The sequence below is a fragment of the Mastomys coucha genome, unplaced genomic scaffold (assembly GCF_008632895.1).
Source record: "Mastomys coucha isolate ucsf_1 unplaced genomic scaffold, UCSF_Mcou_1 pScaffold11, whole genome shotgun sequence".
NCBI classification, from domain to species: domain Eukaryota; kingdom Metazoa; phylum Chordata; class Mammalia; order Rodentia; family Muridae; genus Mastomys; species Mastomys coucha.
The window spans coordinates 5,861,325-5,863,744 of record NW_022196893.1 but is presented as its reverse complement, the minus strand read 5'-3'; the positions used below and the strand labels follow the sequence as shown (position 1 = coordinate 5,863,744).

The following is a 2,420-nucleotide window of genomic DNA, read 5'->3' as shown; positions in this document are numbered from 1 at the left end:
CACACACACACACACACACACACACACACACACCCCTACACCTCTCTGTTCCTCCACCTGAGCAAGGTGCAACCCCCCTTCCTGGAAACCTTTGGGGAGGGAATCAGATTCCAGCAAGTGCTTCACCTCCTCCCCCAGGCACCACAGTCTGGGAGCACTGGGCTGTGGCAGGGCAGGCACCAGGCTGGGCGGGATCCATAAAGGACTGTGGCCCTGAGGAGACATGAGCTGGCTCTTCTTGGTACGCTGGGCGTCTCTGGTGTCTGTGGAGCTCTACCAATGCATGATGGCCATGGTGGTACCACATAATGACTGGATAGGGATGGAGAGTGATGGAGCAGGGGTGGGGTATGGGTTCTGTCCTGTGTTGCTCACCTATCATCTATGTTCTTGTCTGTACCATGAATCCGGAGCTTCTAGGTTGGCTGGGCCAGTCAATGTCAGCCCACAGAGTGCCAACCCAGTGAAAACGTCTGTGTGAGAAGCAAGGTTCTCCTTTACACGAGTGAGTCTGTTCTCGAACCTAGACATCTTCATGATGACTGGCAAGGCTGGATCCTGGTTCCAAACCCACAGTTCTAACAAGTCCTGTAGGTGCTGGACAATACGGGAAGGTGTGGTCAGAATTTGGACCTCTCCTTTTTCTCCCCCAATTAGCCATTTCTGTTTCTATTTCTCTGCTTCTAGAATTCTCCACAGGACAAAAGTTCTAATGTAACATTGAAATCAAAAGTAAGCCAGGCAGTCAGGGGCCAGTTTTCCAAGGCCACCCACTCACTCACGTGGAGCATCACTTGGAGTTGCAGAGGCAGTGGGACCTTAGGTAAGATCAGCCTTAGGATGATGGAACAAAAGCCAACACTACCAGTCCCATCTCCATGGGAAGGAGAAAATATGAAGGCATACAGAACTATTGTGAGCACACCCATGGTGGTAGTAGTTGCCTGGGCCTGGTTGTAGTTCAATGGGACCCTTTGGACACCTCAGAGCTATCTCTTCTCTCAGGTAAACGTCCTGAGCCTTGTTGCAGAGTAATTCTTAAACTTTAGGCATCTCATGTTTTCACCAGCCTATTCCTGAGAATAATGCCTTGCTGGCCTAGGACAAGCCCCAGAAGGAGTGGTACAGCCTGGGCCTCAGGCAGGGAGGCCTGACAGACAGTCCTGTGCAGTATATGCACAACACTGCCTGCTGCCTGTGGCTGCTTCTTACTGAAGTGTTTCCTCCTGTGTAGTTATGTCAGGTTGAAGCCAACATTTTCCAAGTGGAATTTTCCCAAAGAGAGCAGCAGGTTCTCCAGGGTGAGACCCCTATTCTCATCAATTGCAGTCCTGCCCCTAGGATCACTTTTTCTTTTCTTTTCTTTTTTTTACACACTCCCTGACTGCAACGATAGCTGGAGGGGGTCTTAGAGTCTGACGGAATCAGGCGACTTCCCTACGGGTCCCACCGTCTCCCCCAACCCCCATACCGGGGATGAAAGGGCAACCCCCCAGGGGTCTTTAAACCTCCGCGCCAGAATGTGACAGCTAGGTACCCAGACGGGAGCTGAGCAGACAAGCGAGGCCAGGAAGAGGGGCGGGGAGGACAGAGGAGCCCTCTGCCAGCACCAACCCGCACGCGACAACGCGCCCAGGCAGTGTTAAAGCCAGAGCGCCGCGACAGGGGTGCGGGGAGGGCCGGCGCCCGCCCCCGACCACCGCCCGGGAGAAAGAACACGCATCACCCCCGTGCAGCACACGGAAAAGAGCCAGATGGGAAAGAGGCAGACACCCCAGCGAGCCCGCCGCGGTGGCGGCAGCGGCGGCAGTTGGAGACAGGGACGGGAGCGGGGACAAGGTGGAGGAGGGCCCCCAGACGGACCCAGACCCGACCCCCTCCTTCCCCGACACCAGACGCCGCACGCGCGCACGCACACACACACACACACATACACACACACACACGCAGGACAGGACCCCAGGACGCGCCTCCTGGCGGGTCATTTTTTCTTATCACAGTAAAGGGATTTGTTGTAGTTGAAGATTTGGAACCTGATGGACTATGTGCGACTTTTCTCTTAAGTTTTCTTACAGCCTTTTGTCGTTGTGTCCACTACCCCCAGCTTTATGTTCAGTTTATCTTGAGCTGGAAGGAAACAACTGGTAGGTCTGTGCAGGGAGTTGGGTCTCAGGACTCCTTTGGGTGCTAAGTGTTCTGGGAGGATCTAATGCACTCACGATGGGAGGACTATTCTGGGAGGATCTGATGCACTCACTAGGGGAGGACTGTTCGGGGCTTCCAAGGAGGCCACTGGCTCTGTTAGACAATCCTTAGCCAGCCCAAGTTCTGTGCCACCAAGCAATGTACTTATTGACAGCCAGGCCTCTTCTACTTCTGCCCTTGATCATCCTGGTCAGCTGGGGCTGCTGCAGAGAACT

General features: G+C 54.4%; 1 pseudogene; it reads left to right on the top strand.

Moving 5' to 3' along the window:
- Nucleotides 1-223: 223 nt before the first annotated feature.
- LOC116073978 overlaps nucleotides 224-2,420 on the top strand; it is a 57,395-nt pseudogene continuing 55,198 nt past the window's right edge.